The following is a 22,238-nucleotide window of genomic DNA, read 5'->3' on the forward strand; positions in this document are numbered from 1 at the left end:
GCCGAAGCTGTAGAAAGGCAGATATTTTGTGTCTGCCATACCACAACAGAGTGCAATACAGAAAAGACAGGCTAAGACTACAGCTGAACTTAAACCAAACCTGCAAAACATTCATAAACCCAGCACTGTCAGGCAGAATGTTAACTGGCTGTTAAAATGCAGTGGACTTGCAATACTTTGGAAGTTTAAAACTATCCTGAAAAGTTGTGAGGAAGTCAAGTTATTTGTTAACCCCTGAAATTCCTAATCATGTAATCGGATGTCCCCAAAGCAGTGAGATTGAGCAGCAGCAGCCAATAAATGTGACACGCTCATTGACAATAAAGTCATCTAGTATAATGCCGGTTTAACAACAAAAATATATAAAATCTGGTTAATTACTTGAATACACCCTAATGCACAATGAAAAGAAACATCAATCCATTTTTCCATCCTGCTTTGTCCAATTTAGAATCATAATGACATGTACCTGTTATAGGAGCCTAGACACAAACTATACATTACATGTTTTACAAGTACATTACTGTAAATAACTTATTCATCTTAAATTGTAAATAAAATTTTACAATTGACAGGGGCAGTTTTTCTAGATTTTGATTTCAACAACCCATTTCCTAATTTGAACATTACAATATGTTTGACAAGAACAAGCCACTCAGCCAAGCAAAGCTTGTCAGTCCTATTTATCTAATTTCTCCAAAATAACATCAAGTCATGTTTTTTGAAGGTCCCCAAAGTACTGCTGTCTACCAAAATACGTGGTAATATGCAAAGAGCAAAATTAGAGAAGATGATTGTTACACAAATTACAGTAAACACTGTTACTCTATGCTTCCTTGTGGTGATTTTTCTTAAAGCAAACATGACACTGTCACTCAGGAGCAGATGCAATCTGAAAATAGATCAGTGGATTCCAGTCTAGATGTAAAGCACACACTATACAAGGATTTCACCTCATCTTTGGTGTCTAATGTCAATCATCCAAAGAGGAGAAAACATGACAAGATGAAAGCTGTTTATGGTATTGTGTGGTGAAGTTAGCAAAATGGACAACACATCAATGCTGAAACACTCAGACAAATTTAAAGTCAAATATATTTCTAGGAGGCAACATGTTCATTCTTATTTGTGCATCAGGCACTCGTTTTAACTGAAAAGGTATGGAGATGAATGCAGTCTTTAACAATTTTCAAAATTCTTTTGTGTACACAAACTGAAAGTTTCAGCTTCTTATATTTAATGAATTTAAAATCTTAGTGCACTGCAGAATTGTACTTCCTCCTTATACAGTCATCCATTCATCTTTTGAATCAGCACTGCCCAATACAAGAATTTACAAAGCTAGCATCAAGCACAAGGCAGGAACCAGCCTTGGAGAAGACATAACAAGTCATACTCAATTAAATGCCCCCCCACTTACTTCTATAGGTTCAATTCAGAGTTGCTAATTAACTTAACATAACTTTGGGATAAGAGAAAACATTAGAATATCCAATTAAACGTCAACTAAAAATATTACAATAGGCAAGCTTTCGAGGCAACTCGGGCCCCTTGTTCAGGCAAGATGTAAGAAAGCTTGCATATTGCAATCTTTTTAGTTAGCCAATAAAAGGTGTCATTTTGCTTGGCTTCTCTCTACATTCACAATGGCTAACACGGTACAGCACCCTAGTACTACAATTAAACGTCACAAAGGGAAACAAAGTGCCAACTATAAACAGACAGGGACCATGCTGAGATTTGATTTAGAACCCAGGTTTCTGGAGCTAGTAGGAGGCAGTGCGATGACTGTGCTATTCCTTCATCACAAAGAATATATGAACTTCATGTAGACTTAACATTTAAGTAATGGTCACATTAAAAGATATAGCTTGCTTATAACCAGGCTAGTTAACACAATTTTAATTAGATAAACATAAAATGACTGTATATGCGCATTTGCCTTACATTACATAATCCTGATCAAATTTAATTATGAAATCCCTTTATTTTAACTGAACATATGACAGGCTACTAAATTAAAATATAATTTCTTTTATTTAACAGGATTTTAGGCTTCCTTTTTCATGGTGTCTAATTTTAAAGTGAGCATGAAAAAACTGTAAAATACAGAAAATGTTTCTTTTAAAATTGATCTTCTTATTTCCTAGCACTGTGCAAGCAGCAGCATTTTTATAGAAGCTCTAGATTTCTCACTATTTTTCTGTTTTTCTTTTATTATCTATTTATTCAGAGAGCTTCAGTAAAAAGCCAAATTTTCCCCTGGGGACAAATACTATTCTATTTATATATTTATCTATCTATCAATCTTTTTTTACAGTATCTATTCAAAATGTCTTAAAATGCAAAAAGCTGAAAACTGAGAGGTAATTTCCTGTAAAAACACCAATACACTAAAATTTTTTATTTCCATCATTAGTGAGTTAAATGACACAGTTCACAGGTAAACATTGAAAAAAATGTTTTGATTATTCCATATATTTTTGTGCATTGAATTAAAAAATTAGACCATTTTTCTCCATTATGTAGGATTTTTCACAAAACACAATTTTATCTGTCAATTATAGTTTATTTCTTAATAATTAAATATCAGCATTTTATTTTAATGGCAATTTGTTTGAACCTAATATTTTCTAATTTTAAAAATCTACATTTAAATCCAAACAGTTATTTTGTTTGATAATAAGTTCAGAATATAGCTATAGCTTTAGTGTAACTTACAGGGTCAGCAGTAAGTACATACAAATTTCACACAATTTCTCTGTGAGTAGCACAGAAGAGCCAAGAATTTACATTAGGATGAGAAGGAATGGTCAGCAAGAAAAAAACCTACAATTGTGTGGGTTTGTCGAATGCTTAATTTAAAGAGGGCATTTTTGTCTGACCCAATTTAAAAAAAAAAAGTATTTCTGATGCATAATGTGATGGTACGACAAATGTCCAGGAGTGAGGGTTATCATTCCAAAAAGTAATTTCTAAGTTTCTAGGTAATAAAAATCCAAAATATAGTGAGTAAAGAGCAAGCTGAAAGAGAAAGCAAGGAGGGGAGGTGGCAAAATGGTGGTGGATGGACTGAGTAAAAGAAGATTTGAAGGAAAAGTGTTTGACTGGGGAGAAGGAGCAGGACTGAGCTAAATGGACAAGGTTAATCAAGCTCATTATCCACACCTAAAAGTGGGAAAAGATGAAAAAGATGAAGAAGAAGAGATATCAAAGATATGGAAAGAAGGTATCAGGGACATTGGGATATCAGTATGATGCTGAACAGCAGCTGGATAATTCACTGGGATTCACCAGATAAACTGTACAAACGACGGGCCAACGACTGAAGTTCTGGATTAAAAAAACTAAGAAGTGACAAAAACTAGAGATGTTATATTAAGTCAGTGAATGTGTATTGTTTTCTTTACATACAGTATATGTTTAAAATATTAGATTAATATTGAATATTTTCATGTTAAATTGATTTAGAACAGGGCGGTACAGTGGCGCATTGGTAGTGCTGCTGCCTCGCAGTTAGGAGACCGGGGTTCACTTCCCGTGTCCTCCCTGCATGGAGTTTGCATGCTCTTCTGCGAGGGGTTTCCTCCCACAGTCCAAAGACATGCAGGTTAGGTGCACTGGCAATTCTAAATTGTTCCTAGTGTGTGGGTTATTGTGTGTGTGCGCCCTGTGGTGGGTTGGCATCCTGCCTGGGGTTTGTTTACTGCCTTGCACCTGGTGTTGGATGGGATTGGCTCCAGCAGACCCCCATGACCCTGTAGTTAGGGTATAGCGGGTTGAATAATGGATGGATGGATTGATTGATAAATTGTGTCATTTGTTCAATTTTAATTAAATTTCTATGCAATTTTCAACTTAAATGAGACACAATTCATACAATTACATACTGGAGAACAGAATTCTAATGTGTATTACTGATAATCTTCATAAATGCTTCCATATCAACTGGAAGATTTCAATTCTGATTCAACATTAACAGCACTTTGGGCTGATATAATATGACATATATCACTGGCAGTGCACTTATCTATCCATTTTTGGGATCACAACCAGCAATTATGTACAAGCCAACCACTGACAGAACAGAGTGGCATGGAAGAAAAACTGAGACCATCAATATCCAAATAGTGAACCTATACATCAGCCTTGAAGACAATACAAACAAAAGTGTGACAAAAACAAGAGAAATTATATGTAAGTCAATGAATATGTATTGTAGTTCAATTCATATATATGTTTAAAAAAAAAGAATAAATATTTTCATGTTAAATTGATACATTAATACATTTTGAATTATTGTATATAATCAAAATCAAATATAATGTTTGATTATAAATGATTATTTCTATAATTTGTTACATTTCTTTTCAATTTTGTACTTACATGTGACATGATGGAAATGCTCTAATTATGCTTTTTTACAATTTTTATGAGTTAAATTTTTCAGAACTGTGTTACTTAATTGTCATCTGAGCTGTCTTCATCCTACCATCAGTGCTCTTATGCTTTGTTCATAAGCAAAGCTTTACAATCCTACTGTCTTGAGCTACAACTATGAAAGCTATCCCAGAGATGGGGTAATCTGAAACCTCACTCCATATAACTGGCTGAAAAATTCACAAGCAATGCTAATTTCACTCTGTGATGTTACAGTGATTACTTGCAAACTTAAAACAGTGTTAATTGTTTTTCAAATTCAGTGACTTTCAGACATATAATATCAGACATGGCAAATACACTTTTCAGATCAAGCGATGCAGTAGTGAATGCAATTGCCAGCTATGATTCATCTTGTAGCAGAAGGTATGCTCACTGAATCTGAGGTCAGAAATTAATGCTATACCAGCCTCAAGCCTACCCAGGAAGCCAAGCAGCAAAAAAATTTTGCTTAACTAATACACTGTAGAACATTCACCCTTATCGCCAATGCCATGAGCAATTTTAATCACTAATGTCTGGAAGAGACTAGATTTTTTAAATTGTGCCTATGCTGAAAATTTGAGCAAATGAGTGAATTCCTCACAAAATAACAAATTTTGCCATTTTTGTCCTCTTGCCTGTCTTCAATTATTGGAACATGTACTAGGAGATTATGTTGATTAAGGACATCACACTTTATCAGACTTACAAAATGTGGGATGTCATTGAATTTCTCATGAACAAATATATGACTATAAAACAAATATGGTGCACAACAGTCAAATTCAACTTGCTGTCAAAGTCTGTACATTCATATTTATCTATTAACATGGATGTATGTATTTTTGGCAGACTGTACGTTTATATATAAAGTATCTTTAACTGAATTTCACATTTCTTTTTAAATGATGCCAAAGACAACTAGCAGTTTACTACATATATTAAGTAAATTAGTGTAAATTTGACTTAACACTTTAAGAGAACATAATGATACAATGAACAAATGATATGCAACATAAGAAGATGGATGATTGAATGGATGGATGACATAAATAGGTTAACTACTTGTTTCTTTCATTTTACAAAAAGAATACCAATTTTAAAAAGTCAATAATACTACTAATAATAATATATATAATTAAGGTTTTTTTTACAATTCAGAAATAAAAATCACTGTAATTCAAAACTTTTCTTGAGTTCATCTGTTGTATAACAGGATGTTTCTATAGTTTTCACTTAATTTCACAAATAATTCAAGTTAATACTACTGAAGAATAATAACAATAATTATTACAGTACTATATAACATTCATAATATGCATTACATTAAATATATAGTTCAAGAAATGCCGAGGTTGTAAAGTGTATGCTGACTAGTTCAGTGTAATTCAAAGAATTTTTCTTCCTTAATAATAGTAGTACATTAATAATAATGTGAGAATTAGTTACAGAATTATAATGTTTCTAAAAGCGTTCCCAACAGCAGTCCACTAAGCTTGCAAAATAAAAGAAGAAACGGAAAAAATAATATCTATCCAAAATCTACATCAACTCAACACTGAAATAAGAATGAGAAATAAGACTGAATCAACTAGTTGAAAACAATATAAAGCAACATAATAGGATTAATGGGAGGTAAAAAATTTTATTGAGTCATGAGTGTTCATAAGTCAGGGTCTGTGTTGTTAAAAAAAAAAATGTCAAGAGCAAAGGGTGGCTATTTTGAAGAAACTAGAATATAAAACATGTTTTTAGTTATTTCACCTTTTTTTGTTAAGTACATAACTCCACATGTGTTCATTCATAGTTTTGATGCCTTCAGTGAGAATCTACCAATGTAAATGGTCATGAAAATAAAGAAAACACATTGAATGAGGAGGCGTGTCCAAACTTTTGGTCTGTACTGTATATATATATATATATATATATATATATATATACAGTATATATAAATTTAAAATCAGGATGGCTCCAATTAGCTTGTGAGTAAATCAGACAAACAGAGGTAAAGATAAATCACTATATGCCTCAAATTAATGTATAATCTGGGAAGATAATCGGGACACCATTTGTGATTACTGGAAAGGCTGAATCTGGTTCAAATCCAGGCCAAATTATCCCTGTTACATGTACCATGTATCATGTACCAACAACGGCATTTACCACTAAGAGGCAAAATATGAAATGAAAGCAAAGTGTCAAGCAATTAAAGAATTGTGAATGAAGTTCAGGCTAGCGTTTAACAGATGAAAACGACAAAAATGATATGATACTTTAAAATGATCATACTCTTTCAAATAGATAAAGCATAAGGTTCTTGTCAGTATTAGGTTTGTCCTACCAAAAGAAGTGTTTTTCCATCATCTGCATAAGTAAATAAAATTTTTTCTTATGGGGAAATTTGCTTTGATATACAAGTGCTTTGGATTACAAGCACGGAATGAATTATGCTCGCAAACTGAGGTTCCACTGTACTTAAGAGCCTCAGTCTATCAGTAGGTTACATGGGTAAATATTTGTCAGTGTGCAAGTTTCTTATAGCCAAATTCAGCTTGAGTCTCTTGATGTGTTTGTCTGTGATGTAACTGACAGTCTAGTAGTAGTAATAGTAGCATTGTCACATGTGCAGAATGTACTGAAATTCTTATTTGCATGTGCAACCATGATGTAACATGTAGTCAACTCTCCAAAAACCATATTAAAATGCACTGCAGAGCTGTAGCCAACTGCTGTAAATTAATGAAGTCAGCTTATATGCTCTCAAGTTCAGCTTTCCTATGAAATCTAAAGATAAAACCTTATAAAAGTGATTTACATGACACAGATTGCCTCTTTCACTAACATCCAGAAATATCTGTTAGTACTTTTGCTGGCTTTACTCTAGCTACATGGTTACAGGCCTTATTAGCCTGGAAACTTAAGTACGAAACAGCAATAATACTTTGTACTTAGTTCCTGTCTGGTTTCTTTTGTATGAAGTGATGAAGATGTTGCTTTGTCCAGTGGATTTTTGGGGTCATACAGAGATTTCACTGACTCTCACGAAAGGAGAGCACTTTGCGTTCCAATATCCAGGTCTTAGCCCTCATTACAACTTGCAATATTAATCTATACTACAGTTACAGTCCTTTGAGGTCTCATACAGTAATCCTATGTAAATATTTCTCTTCAGCAAGATGAATACATTATTTTATGTACTGTTTGTCTCTTGCTCTGGCACATTGCTTTCTGTTAGTGAGCGTGGACTCCATTGTGCATCTACACCAAAATCCAACACAGGTTTGTCTTCTACTGTTGATGTCCAGAACAATGATGCCTTTTGAATTAGAGGAGGTTCTCAAGCCCTTGATGGAGGCAACACTTTAGGCAATAGAATATCTGCTATAAACAGTGCAGAAACTAAATTCAGACTTCATTTTGACACGGATCTCCTGGTTATGTATAAACCCAGTTTTTTAGATGATAACTGATGCATATATTTCTTCATCAGGATTAAAAAAGTTGAGTTATGGTTTCTCTCCTGGTTAAATGAGGTTATAAATCAGTCCTAAACTAGGCATCTTAATATGGCAGTAAGAGTGTCATACAATTGTGACTAGAATTGCCTTATGAAATGGAGAGACCCAGATATTGTATGGGAGAGCTACGAGTTCCATATAGAAACTTATCCTTTAACTGCCAAAGTACTTTTACAGTAGCTAAGGAATGACTTTACTATTCAGCGGGAAGTCAAAGATTGTAACTCAGATATAAGAGCTGCAGTGAAATTTAGACAAGCCAAAGAAGAAAGCAGAGTGACACTCAATCCTACAGAATGCTCCCAAGTTGCCAAAATTCATGCTTACACATGGGTTGCTGATGCTATCACTCATCATGTAAATGTTCTTGTTATATGTGGGATTGATGGAATACAAAATCTAATACACCCACAAATGCTGTTACAGGACAACTTCATATTTATGCAGTATGACTTTAGGGTATAACACTCATGTCCTACAAAAACTCACACATGGAAAGCACACTGGTATTTCTGAAGTAAAGCAGCCTATGCAAGTGTTAAACTAAATGGAAAATACTGTGGCAATAGAAAAGTGCTGTAAATACAGCTACAGTACATCAACAAATGTAGAAACAGACTAGAACAGAACCATAAATATACTGTAGATTAAAACTCTTTATTTGGCAAAGTAATTTTTAAACGTAATATAGACACGATAGTCTTGAGTGTAAATTTGAAAGCTGTGACCGAACAAGTCTCAGAAACAGGCCTAAAGACAAAGTACCAAACAGTAGGAGTAATAATGCTGAACATGCAGACATGTGAAGAGCTAGAAGCTTAGAGTTAGACAGCCTTACCTGATACAGCAGAACACATGCACAGACAAGAAAATGACCGAGTATATCACAAAGCATGTCTGTTTAATTACCACAATGGTAATTTTAAATATGTATTATTATTTCCATAAAATTATTACAGATGTAAAACTGTGCAGTTTCTATAGGTGAGTCTAGTAAGTTGACATACATTAAGACCAGCATATCGTACTCCACACTCTCATTTAGGACTTGCCTCAAACATAATTCTGATTTTGAGAATAGGATTCTGTTAATGATAATGTCATATTAAGAACTGAATACTGGGGTCCATGGAGCTATTCTTTAATGAATCCCACATGTTAAAGACAGTTTGTAGTCAAGCCTTAAGTTAATTCTGTTTCTGAGTGTTAACTGCTGAGAAAACTGTAGCAATTACCCTGCTTTACCATACTGTAATGTTTAAGCAATGCCATATATCAAACCAAGCAAGTCCAACTCAAGTAAAAATTTAATGGACTACTTATCATTTGTCATAATAATCCTTGTTGTCTTCTAGTAGGATTATGACATTCTACTACACTGCATGTACATTTTCAGCATCAAAAAAGAGAAATATCAGATTTTGATTGTAGGTTGATTGATTTAATAATCTCTGCAGTTTATATTAGGAAGAACATTTGCTGCCTTGAAAGACTGTAAAAATAAATAACCTACACAATAAATTATTTTGATTCTGTCAAGAAGCATGCAATTAGTGAGCGTTTCATGGAACTTGCTGAGAACAAATGGTTGGAAAACAGATAGAGATATATAGTCACTAAAATGGTTTCCTTTCATATCCTTAGAGTGGAGGTGAACTCACCTAAAAATGAACAATGTCTCCTCTGGAATTGTCTCTTCCGGGACTACAAAATAAAGAAAGATCGCTGGAAATAGGTGTTTATGGTTAGAACTAGTGACAAAAACAGCAGACCTCTCCATGAAGCACCAGGATTGCCCAAGATGCTATGTTTGCTATTACCAGAAAGAGCAAAATAAAAAAAAATAAGCAAGGCAAATGAAAAGGAGCTTTTTTGAAACCCTAAATCTCAGATTTCAGATTGTAATAGTTTGCCATAATACATACAAGGAATTTGACTTACTACAGCTAGCCAATTTCCTACTCTTCTAAGGATTCTAAGATGACGAGTTTCAGCTGGCCTTGATGCACTTTATTAGCATATTTGACAAATAACATTTTTTCCCAACAAAGAGCAAATGTATTTTTATCTTTATGGATAAGGGAATTTCTTTTATGAAGCTCAAGTTATTTTTTGTAAGCTAATAAACATAGCTGAATGGCAAAATCAAACTGTGCTTAAAATGAAGAGCACTGGACTAAGGAATAGATTATACAGGTAGCTGAACTGCTGAGAAATGATATGCTTAATAAGTTTACAGCAATGCTTCAGTGCCAGCAAAACTAGATTGATATTATATAAATAGCCTGCTAACAGATGAAGATTTTTTCTCGGAATGGCCAAAGAGTGCAACAAGTGATTACATCTTCAGTGTCAACAAGTAAATAACAGGGAAACTCTCTGACTTCTAGGCATTTTGGTTTAAAATATTCATTATGTGCAGTCTTTGGAATAAACAAGACACTATGGACCTCATGTATAAACGGTGCATGTTCAAATCACAATGTATAAAACCTAAACTTACCGTAAAGCCACGCACATTTTCACTGTAGCTCCAACCCTGGCATACAAAAGTTCTCCACTCGGTTTTGCAAAATGGCGGTACCCAGCGTCAAAGCAGTGCTACTGTTCCAGTGTGGTTTCCCTTTCTTTTTCAGATCCACATCCCTGACGCGGCTTTATAAATACACTGAAATTAACCGCATACTGTTTAGTAGTTTAATGCATCTGATTGTAATTAACCTGTAACAATATAATGGTCCACAGAATGGTAAAACTATTCTAAATACCATAGCTACTTTAGCGTTGTTACTCTCACTGCACCTTTATCTTCTTCTTTCAGCTGCTCCCATTAGGGGTTGCCACAGCTGATCATCTTTATCCATATTACTCTCACTGCACCAATCAGAGTATTTATATCACTGTATCTGAGTGGGAAATAACAGCTGTACAGCACCTGACTGGAAAGAGAATTATCGGTATACAGCATCTAGCACACACTGCCTCAGCCATGCTGTCTATTGAACTGCTCTCATATGGCAAACACTTCAGAGCCTTTCCTCGCAGTTCAGAAATAGTTTCATCCCAAGATTTATAACTGCTCTTTGTAGAACGCTTTGTACTTATAAGTACAATTACCTCACTGTAAACTTGCGATGCAGTTATCATATTGCACAACCTGAGCCACTTTATAAAGTGCGTATTTACATATGATGACAATATCATTTTTAAGATGAAATGCAGCAAAATATGTTTATTATATTATACAGATAAAACTTTAACTTCATTTAAATAATCTATATTGTTAATAATTAAACATTTGAGGACACGGTGCTGCAGTGCTAGCGAGGAGCTGGCGCTCTGTTCACGGATTGTTCTTGCCTCACACTGTATTCTTGCTGGGGCTGACGCGACACTGGAAGGATAGATGGATAGAATAATTAAACATGTACTACGAAGATATTTCAATGTTCCTTAAACGTTTTGAAGAATCGGTGTTCCAAGCTTACAGATGGCTTAACATCTATTACAGAGCTGATTGTGTGGTGATTGGGTATTTGAAGAAAAAAAAGAAAGGACAGTAAGTGGGGATTAGTACATTTGAAAGGGACAGTACTGCTGCAACAAAAGTATTTCATCGAAGGTCATGCATGGCGCAGCAAGCATCTTGCGTGAGGCATGAACAATCACTGCGCCACCATGTTCCCATGATTAATAACATGCTTTAACTGCTATCATCATGAAAATGATATCAAGTATACATCTCAGTATTTTAATTATTCAGAGAGATGTGATATCATAAATGCAATGGATTCTGTGTCCTGTCAGCGGAAGAGAAAGCCCGTTTAAGAAGCACATAGTGATTTACACACATAGAGCACATAGAAGATCAAATACAAAACAAAGCATTTAACGTACTACTTTAGTTACGATGGGATTTGAGAAACTAGTAAATTAAACGATTTTATGATGACGTTTATGATGCTCTACTTTAATGACAAAATAAACTGTGAATAAAGTAGAACTTTTGAGATTAAAGTTGACATTTCGTGCTTTTTTCCCCACTGTGTGCCTATTTTTTTCTCTGTACCCTAATAAGCTTTCATATGACACTCAGACAGAGGGCTATGACTCGCATTTTCACAGCGACTTTGATATCTGACAATTTCTTTTTTATTTCGGGCACTGTGCGACTTTGTGAACTTGAGCTTTCGAGTTTCTCCGACACTCTATGTAACTCGATCAGCTTCCTTTTTTTGTTTATACCACTGTTTAAACCAACAAATAGTACATTTTTCCTTGCCTCCTTTTTGTATTCGTTGAAATTCTATTTCCCCTCGTGCTTTCTCCATTGCTTTTTCACAGAACAGTACAGTTGATATTTGAACAAGAAACTGATGGGTTTTCGTTCATATAGTTCTGAAAAGAATACGCAGCAACTGGCATAAAGCAACAAGTTAGTTTCTTGCAATCTTACAAGAAAAAACATTGAAAAGATGTATCTACTTAGAATCATTATCTACTAACTGCCTCTTAGTATATGTATTATGTAATGTAACGTAAATTATTTTACTTAAGCCTGAACCTAAACAAAAACTGCAACCAAATCATTAACCACAGGATACAATGATTAAAGAAAAAGTAAATAAAAAAGAACAGATCAGTACATTTTTGTTGTCAGAACAAACTGGTAGGGCCAGAGAATAAATGTATTTTATGATCAGTAAAGATTGTTAATGATTTTTCAGTTAGAAGAGTGAAACTTTGGCTGAGTCAGTACAAAGAATTTGTTACGCAGTGCACTCCATAATGTTTGGGACAAAAACACATTTTAACATATAAATCACAAATCAAACAATTCAGACCTGATTAAAGTGCACATTACAGACTTTAATTTAAGAGTATTTTAGGACATTTCAGTTACACCATGAAGAGATGACAACTGTGCCAATGAAAGTCAAAGAAGCCATTATGAGGCTGAAAAACAAGAATAACACCATTATAGACTTAGGTAATCCTAAGGTGTTCAGATTGTCAGTTATTTGGAATATCATTAAGAAAAAGGAACACTATGGTGATTAGGTAATCCTAAGGTTTTCAGATTGTCAGTTATTTGGAATATCATTCAGAAAAAAGAACACTATGGTGAGCTCAGTAATCACAAAGGGACTGGTAGGCCAATGAAGGTCTCCATTGGTGATGACAGAAGAATTCTCAAAGAAAATGCCCCAAATGTCAGTCCGTCAGATCAGGAATGGCCTCAGGAGGCAGATGTGGATGTGTCAGAGACCGCTATCTGCAGAAGACTTCATGAACAGAAATACAGAGGCCACACCTGCAAGATGTCCACTAGTTAGCCACAAAAACAGGATTGCCAGATTACAGTTTGTGATAAAGTACCTAAAAGAGACTGCAGAATTCTGGAAAAACATCTCATGGACAGACGAGACAAAGATGAACCTGTATCAGAGTGATGGCAAGAGCAAAGTGTGGAGACAAAAAGGGACTACCTAAGATAAAAAGAACACCACCTCATCTATTAAACATGGTGGTGGGGGTGTTATGGCTTGGAAAATGTATATGTTATATGTATGGCTGCCACAGGTACTGGCACAGGTACTTCTCTTCATTGATGATGCAGCTGCTGATGGCAGACAAACAATGGATTTATAGGTATATAGAAATATCTGCCCGCATTCCAGTAAATGCCTGCAAACTCATTGGATGGCACTTCATACTTCAACAAAATAATTTTTCAAAACATACTGCTACGACAAGACGGGAGTGTTTCAATTCTAAACAATGCAAAATTTAAACGACCAAGCCAGTCATCCAATTTAAATCCAATTGAGCATGCCTTCCATATGCTGAAGAGAAAACTTAAAGGGACAAGCCCCCAAAACAAGCAGGAGATGAAGATGGATACATTAGAGGCTTGGCAGAGCATCACCAGAGAAGATATGCAGTCCCTAGTGATGTCTATGAATTGTAGACTTCAAACAGACATTGAATGCAAAGGATATACAAAACAGTACAAAATATGATTGCTTAAATACCCCTACCATTGCTATGCATACAAATACCCTTAAATTAAAGTTTGCAATGCGCACTTTAATCACGTCTTAATTGTTTGATTTGTAAACTGTGGAGCAGAGGGGCAAGGAAAAATGTGCATTTGTCCCAAATATTATGGAGAGCACTGTATATGCATCTTTTTTTATCAAGTTATAAGGACTAAAGTAGAATCAAGTCATAACCCAAATTTTTTTCATAAAATGTATTTTTCCTACATAGGTTTGAGCACTAATCTTTAACAAAGTCTTTACTTTGATTATTCAAAGTTCTAGATTTTGGTGTAGGAGTTGACTTCTTTTATGGTCTAACTATGCCAGCAAAGGCACACAATAAATTGCCTAGCAACATGCTTTGTCCATTACCCCAAATGGTAGAATGGTAGAAACAACACTGAAAATGATATAAAAAATCAAAACAACACATTAACAAAATTAGCAATACACCTCACAAAATAAAAATGTTAGAAATTTAATACTAAGAAAAGTGAATAGAAAATTGGGTTAATAGGTTTGATTTTCTATTTTCTCAGTTTTTAATTACTAGCTTACAGGCTGTCATATGACATGGTTAAAACAGATGAAAAAAGAAAGATTCCACAGTTTAATAAATCATTAATTTGTTAAAATATGTGGCATGGTCACACAGTGGTAAGTGTCCTGGGTCCCAATCTCATGCCAGGATGTTGTCTGTGCGGAATGTGCATGTTTATATTGTAAGATGAACGCTGTATAGCGCCAGGCCCGATACAGATTGGACACGGGAGGTACATGTAAAATAAACAAAACTATTTATTTTCTTCCCCGTGTCCCACAGGCAATACACAGGTTGAAATTAAGCACACCAGTACAGCAAACACTCTTCTTCTCCTTGACGGCACCACCACTCCTCCCAACCAACCATGTCCTCCTCCACCCGACTCTGGCCCCTGAGTGGTGGTTGTTGGCTCCTTTTATAGTTCACGGGTGTGATGAATATGCTGCCCACACGGGCTCAGGAGTCCCAAAAACAGCACCCCCTGGCAGTGCCTGCAGGACCCAATAGGGCTGCACCCAACTCCAATTCCCAGGGAGCCCTGTGGGAAACCAAGGCACTGCTCCACCCCAGGGGGGCGGCCATCTAGCGTCCAGAGGGAGGTATTGCAGTTTCCGGGGCTGCATCCCCTGAATATAGTGTGCAGGGGCATCCCAGCTGGGCATGGACGCCAGCCGCCTGCCACAATATCAAGACTTTATAGATTCTCCTGTTGGTACTTCACCCATGCCTCCTCCAAGTTTGTGCATGTTAGGTGAATGGACAATTCCAAATTAACCCTGTATAAGTGTGTGTTTGTGGATGTCTATGTACAGTATGTCTATGTGTGAGCAAGCCCTGAGCAGATCTGGCATCCTCTTTACTGCTGCCTCCTGCCATACACCTGGTGTTGCCAGGCCGCAGCTCCTCTCAACCACCCCTGAACTAGATTAAAGAACACTGTATTTGATAATCTTATGTTATTTAATTCCTTAAAACTGTGTTATACACATGTCCTCCACTCTATACTTCTTCACCTTACAAGTTAGTTTGATTACCTTGATCACACAGTGCTGAGATGAATTACAGTAAAGCAAGATCTCCTTAGCTATGACAGATTTTAATCTTGATTTTCAGCAAAAAGAAAAAATAATAAAATACCAATAAAAGATTATTATGAATTGGTGGTAGAAATAAAAATGATGATGGTTGATGACATTGGTGGAGTGGAGTTTGAACCTGTTAGTTGTGAAGAAAGTGAAAAGTAAACCAATTAGATGCAGACATCATACCATATATACCAAAATGATACTGTAATGCATATCTCCTATCAACAAGTGTACGTTATTGTAAAGTTCTATTTTTGGATGCACATTGCTAGTGATCACCATGGAACTGCAGCTCTTTTTAGAAAATGCATGTGAAGTGACATTCCACAAACAGAGTGTGAATGGATGCAGAAAATTCTGCTGAGTAACATTTCATAGCAAAATGACAGAATCAGAACTCTTGCAGAAATGTAGGGCAACTTAAAATGTATGATAAAGATATTAGTCAAGAAGTGAAACAACATGGACGTCATGGTTTAACAAGTGCAGCAGGAACAACAGCAGGGTCCAGGAGAGGCAACATTCATGGAGACTTTCAGCACTGTAGACAGCTATCAGCTGCTGTTTAAGTGTTAAAAAGTCAACATGCTTTGATGTAGTACTGTATATATTATGAGAAGTAGAATGAAGAGCCTGGGCCTAAAACAAGTGCAAGGTAAAGTTGCCTGTCTTTCTATTTCTAAACTATCCCTGCAATTAAAAAAGGATGGAGCATCAAACCCCTGAGGACCAAAACAAAGATTTTTCTGTGGCTTTAGTCACATCCTGTATCTCATGTAGAGATCTAGCTGTAAGTGTGGCACAAGTCAGACAGCTATGGATGTGTAAGTACTAATGGCATAGGTTATGAGTGTCCAGTCGGAGAACAAGCAACATTAAAGAGCAGCTGCTCTGCAGAAAGGCTGGGGAAATGATGCTGCACTGCGGAAATGCAGGCAAAGACAAAATATACTGTATACACTGACAAATTAAATAATAAAGTCATTGCCCTGCATAGCAATCAATCAAGCTGGTGAACACATAGTGTACATATATATAACTTTATTTTCTCTTGTACAGTGGTTTTTATACTGGCTCAGAGTAAACCTTTAAAATTATAATATGACACCAAATCTTTAAAACTATAATGTGATACCAGTAAATTAGAAATATATGTAATATTTACATATATAAAAACACATATCAAGTTAATCATTTAGATTCACCTCTATTTGAATACACTGTAGTTTAATATGTACACTCTGATTCAACTACATATCTCCAAACCAAAATGATGATCTAAAATGAAGCTGTAATATTCTACACAGAACTACTTGCAAAAGACTAATTTTGCTTGAATCACAATTGATTCTCTAATTCAGTCCAAAAGCTACAGTATATTGTACAGTATCTCACCACAGAGTTGAAAAATCTAATTCTCTACAGATTTATATGATTACCATCCTGTGTACAGAATACAGTGAAATTCTTACTTGCATGAGCTAATCAGCATGCAGTATATCGCCATTTTCCAGGAACATGATTAGTAAGTATTATAACTTTAACTTGAAACATCTGTCTTTCTTACCTCAAAAATCTCAGAAGGTGTATGTCATACAAATATGAGATACACGTTAGTTTTTTTGAGTTGCCTGGACGATAAAGTAACTTATTTTTCAGGTATAGATCTTTTTTCAGTACAGTATATGGATTCTTTTTAATTTGTGTGGATAAATGGGTTTTACATCATATTAGTAGCAATAGTCCTTTAAAAGATTTTAAAAATAGCATTCCTCTTAATTTCTTACTGCGTCCAAACAGAGAAGAGCACCTCAAATTTTCAAGGGAGATGTTCCTAGGATCTGAACTTGGAAGAACTCATTATTATCATCCTAAAATAAATATGCTGGGACCATGATTCAAGAGGCTATGTCTGATTCCAAAGGAGAGTAAAATACTGCACAGGAAAAGGCAAGCTCAATCTAGTTATACTAGTAACAATGATAAAGAGCTTTAAGCAAATTGTGTACTAAATATATACATAATGCGAAACATTTATTTATGTTTTAACATTAATCATTTCATGGCACAACTTTATTCATTATTACATACACAATGCGCCAAGTATTAAATGGTATGCTACACAGCTCCTTCCACTGCTATCAGCATCACAATGCTCTGAATATCAGTTTGTTCCATTTAAATATGAACGTATGCTTCATCTTACCCCTTTCAAACTACAGTCGATTACTGTTAATCGGACCACATCGGGACGCGATCGTTTTGGTCCTAATAACCGGCTGGTCCAATTACACGAACAAGCCCTATACATGTGCAACCAAGACGGGACGTGCTAGTAACATATTAAAATGTCATTATGACTTTTATTGTGCTGCACACGCGCATGGCGAACGTACACACAAGAACTACGTACATGTACATGTACGGTTGCTTACAATTTTGTTTATTGAAAAAGAAATCTACAAATTTTTTGAAACGATCCACACGACACTCAGCATGCAAAGCACAATAAAAAAGGTTACATTACCAAATTCCAGTCAACATTTGAAGAACTTGTCTAGTATGATCCAACACATTCTGTTTACGCACTGCACTTGTTTATGCTCGACTTCATGTCGCTGGCTGCAGGGCGGTCCGTTTTAGGAAAGAAAAGGCAGGCATGTTCACTCCCACTGGTTTGCACTTGGTACAAATTTTCCGGCTTCCTGAACTTTGATAAAAGCATAAATTCTCCTGGGGAGCTCAGGGATCCTCCCGATGTCGCTGACCCGCTTTACATCCGCTTTCCGCGGGCGACTTGTGGCTTCTTTTTCTTATTCTCTGTCACGTTCTTTGGTCCGATTAAATGGAATTTTGGTCCAAATAAGAGAACAATATTAGGCTTATGTAATATGATCTATTTCGGTTCTTTAGGATTCGGTCCAAATAAGCGGCTGGTCCGATTAACCGGTGGTCCAATTAACCGGAATCGACTCTATATTTGATGGAGCTATGTCCTGAGGCTCTCTGCTATTTTCGTCCCCTTGGTGTTCCAGGCACATTAATAACTTAATATTGGTTTTGTCCCCCTTTCTGTCTAGCTTTGAGGTGTATAAGTTCTCATTTTCTTATTTTTATGTTGTCAGTTACAATTTTCCTTTACTACAAATTCCTATCCTCCTAGACTTCTCATGCCTTATTCTCTGTGTACCATCTTAAGTTTATCTGTTTGACAAAAACAACTGTTAAATTGCACCTTGCTTCCAGATGGAAGACCTCCAGAACTAATCGCTTTAAAGAACTGGCTACCCTCATTTTATAATTTGTTTTTGTAGAGCTGTCTGCTTTGCCATTTAATGAAGCATCTAGTCTATTCCAATGTTTCACCAATTTACTCCTTCATCAGCAAATATTTGTGATGTGGTTGATTCCCTAATTGGTTTTTGCAGTGTGGCGAGTTGGTATTACTGCTGCTCTTGGTAGTATGGCAAAAGACTCAGGTTGGAGAAGTGAGCAATGGGTGCCATTTGGTTTTGTTATTGCTTACATACAACCACTTATTTCTTATAACCATTTATTTATGCCACACATTTATTATTTTTTGATTACATTAATAGAAATCTGTTCACAAAAAATTGTAGACCTTATAAATATTTGATGTGACTCACCTATTATGACTAGGACCTACTTAGAAAATGTCAAAATGGTTAAATGTTTTAATTATCATTACAAATTTAAAAAAATAAATAAATAAATTTATTGCGGTGGGCTGACACCCTGCCAGGGGTTTGTTTCCTGCCTTGCGCCCTGTGTTAGCTGGGATTGGCTCCAGCAGACCCCCGTGACCCTGTAGTTAGGATATTGCGGGTTGGATAATGGATGGATAAATTTATCCTCTGATATAAAACAAAACAGACACACATTAAATATAAATAAGACTTTACAAATCCTTAGAGAAGAAAGTCAGGAGAGTTAGATGTTCAAACAGCTCTAACTGCCAGTGTAATGTTGAGATTTTGCCTATAATTTCAACTAGGAGATTCATTATTATTTCACAATAGTCAGTTTGAAATGTCCATAGTATGTCACTTAGATGCCACTGTATAAACACTATCTATATAATGTTTAATTTGCGTCAAATACCTTTCTGAACTCAATCAAAATGCAAGCAATGAAACACAATGTGATTATCTAATGTAAGGGATAATGGAATAGCTCATTGCTGATAAAATGTAGCAGGTATCTATTACTTGCTGTATGCTAGCAATGTAATGTTTTGCCATTTTAGGATAAAGCATGAAGCTTTGCTTCTTTCCACATGCAAAAAAAAATTTTGTGTAAAACAACACAACATAATTGTCTTGTTTTAATATCTCGAGATTTTCAATAACCATATAAAAACAACATATAGTCATGGTAATAATTTTGAAAGTATGTTTCTCTATCATTCACATTTCTTTATCTGAAAAACATCTAAATATGATATCAGACATGTAGTGCTCATGTACAAAAGTTGCATGATAAAATACTCTGTTCTAAGTACAATTACTTCAGGAGATGGCAAGATAGGCTATTCACATAAAATGAGCCAAGACAGACTGTCAGCACTTTGCTTACAGCACACTGAAAGTGGCATAATGAGAACACCTGACCAGCAGCAAAAAGACAAAGGAATAAAGCAATGTATACAGTAAGACAACTGTTCACAATTTATCTGGTTGACATGACTCTTACTTGTGTGTTACTATCATAAACATAAAATTAACTCTGTATATATATAAAAACTCTTAAAATTATTAGATTTTGGTTATATCTTAATACAGGTCAAATTGGATTGACCAAAAATGTGTTCTGAAAGATTTTTGTCATGAAACAGAAAAAAGTTTTCATACACATGATGCCTATCATTTAAATTGTCAGGTCAATCCCCCTCTGTTTAAAACAAAAAATAAACCATTGAGATTTTGCATTGATCACAGTATGGGATAAACATTTTAAAAAAGCTCATAAAGGATATACAACATTTATTATGGTATTTTAGTCTCATGTATTGTTTTATTATCTTCATTATTCCTGTTATGTGTTGCTTTATTCTCAAACAAATGTAGAATTTGAACATCATTGCAGCAAATCGCAGCTTGCATTAATTCAACTTTACATAGACTGGTAAAATAGCATAAAAAGAAGGAAACAATGTAAAAGTCAAAATTGGTGTGGCATTTGTTATATAGCATAAAAGGGAAAGAAAACTGCTCCTATCATATTATCACTCAGTCTCACTCAGCATGGCAGGACACGGCATGAGAAAGTGACAGACACATATAACCATTACTTTCGTTCTCCCTGTCCCTTACAAGCATTGCAGAGCATGGTGGCTAAAGAAACACAAAGAAGATGTTCTTTTGTACTGTTGGGTCCATGGAAGGTCCAGCTGAAGTGAGATAATGTTTGTTCGCTCTTTTGCTCCATCTCATTCATTTAACACCAAAAACGTGAGAAGCCCAACCCTCTCATACTATCATTTAGTCTCATTCAACTGCATATAGTGTAGATCTCATCCTCCTAACTTTGATTAATGGCAAACAGTACTCTGTTCTAACTCTAGGCGCACTACACTAGTCAAAGGTGCTACATCAAACTCTGCTATAGCCTCATGAAAACAAAACTATTTCATAGCTGTATTTAAAATTAGTGATATACATTTGTAATTGAAGGATATCAGTATAGTAGACCCCCGTGAAGTCGCGGTTCAGAGTTCACGGCCTCAGTCATTCGCAAATTTTTCCCTAGAACCTATCTAATAATTGTTAGCTTTTATCGTGGCAATACTGCACTGTAGAGAGAACATGAAGCAAATGTAGAGGAAAACGCAGCTTGGGATGGTGAAAGTAGCCAACAGAATTTAAAAATGTAACTCCCAGCAGTCCCTGCAGTGGCTCTGATTGGTCTTCTGCGGAGGGTGCTGGGGTTGTTGGGGTCAAAGGATGTCAGCGTGGCTTTTAAAAAAGGGGGCTGGTGACCAAAAGCAAAAAAAAAAAGTTTTTGTGTTACAAGTTTTTGTCTGTCTGCTTTCTGTGGGGTTACCTGTACTTATTCATTTTATACTGGATCGTTTCTTGCGTCTGGATTGTCTGCCGTCTGCCTGTGTACATGAGGACTGTAAGTGGATTCATGGCCATCCGGCAAAGAAAGAAGCGCTCCTGAACCCGTCCACCCGTCTTCACAATTTCTGGAAATAGCGGTAGGACTATCTTTACATTCCCATTCAACATGCGTATCTCTGGACTATATATTTTCATCATTAAATTTCATCCATTGCCGTTTTTCATGAACGTTTTTCATGATTTACTGTGTGTGTTTTGTTTGTGCTTGTTGTATTTAATGTGTAATCGCCATAAGGGGAACAGGGGTGGTATCGTTGTTTTCATTTATTTCATTTGTTTTCATTAAATTCTTTATTTGTTGTTTGATTACCAGTTTGCTTTGTTTTTGTCTCTGTTTGTGAGTGCGTGCGGGTCAGGCCAAGGCAGGTGCGTCCCTGGAATCTCCACCATAAAAATAAATAAATCACCATCTTCTCGACGGTGTGAATCTTAGCGGCACCGGACTGCTACAGCATTATTTATTCATTTCTCCTTGCTGCTGA

At 35.6% G+C, this 22,238-nt stretch overlaps 1 protein-coding gene across 8 annotated transcripts in view; it reads right to left on the reverse strand.

Moving 5' to 3' along the window:
* mapk10 (mitogen-activated protein kinase 10) overlaps positions 1 to 22,238 on the reverse strand; it is a 386,723-nt gene that overhangs the window by 326,550 nt on the left and 37,935 nt on the right. Inside the window, exon 2 of one of the 8 annotated variants that reach the window (XM_039750812.1) lies at positions 9,602 to 9,644. The exons of the other annotated variants lie outside the window; for them this stretch is intronic. The gene's annotated coding sequence lies outside the window, so the exon portion shown is untranslated. The remainder of the gene's footprint in view (positions 1 to 9,601; positions 9,645 to 22,238) is intronic. 8 annotated transcript variants of the gene reach the window in all.

This window comes from Polypterus senegalus, chromosome 4 (assembly GCF_016835505.1).
Source record: "Polypterus senegalus isolate Bchr_013 chromosome 4, ASM1683550v1, whole genome shotgun sequence".
NCBI lineage: Eukaryota > Metazoa > Chordata > Cladistia > Polypteriformes > Polypteridae > Polypterus > Polypterus senegalus.